Source organism: Eimeria mitis, genomic scaffold (genome assembly GCF_000499745.2).
Source record: "Eimeria mitis Houghton genomic scaffold, Emh_scaff1370, whole genome shotgun sequence".
Taxonomy (NCBI): domain Eukaryota; phylum Apicomplexa; class Conoidasida; order Eucoccidiorida; family Eimeriidae; genus Eimeria; species Eimeria mitis.
The window spans coordinates 4,473-4,977 of record NW_013568946.1 but is presented as its reverse complement, the minus strand read 5'-3'; positions in this window follow the sequence as shown (position 1 = coordinate 4,977).

Sequence of the window (505 nt, the reverse complement as noted above, 5' to 3'; positions counted from 1 at the left end):
AAAAAAAAAAAAAAAAAAAAAAAAAAAAAAAAAAAAAAAAAAAAAACGTCAAGAGGCTACAGAACCCGTAGAGCCACAGGCGCGAAGCAGCGCGGGTGTGTAGATTGGGGTGTATAAAAAAGGCGGCATTTTTGTGCAAATAAATAAATTTTAATTTATTTTAATTGTAAATAATAAATTAAATATTAAAAATAATTTATTTAATTTTTATTTCGCTCTAAATACACAAAGTTTAGGCCGCGGTGTTGCGGGCGGAAAGCGACCAGCCGCGTCCCCGGTGGTCCAGGGTCTAGGGCTTGGTGTTTGGGTTTTGTTGGGGTTTATTCTTTGATTTATTAAATTAATTTTCAGGTATTTAAAGGTATTTTAAGTTATTTTAAAGGTTTTTCTTTCTTTTTTTGGTCGTTTGTTCCCCTGCTAAAGGGAACAACCCCATACATATCTCAGGTATATCGACAGCTAGCCGGGCGCAGCAGCAGCAGCAGCAGCAGCAGAACAAAGCCAA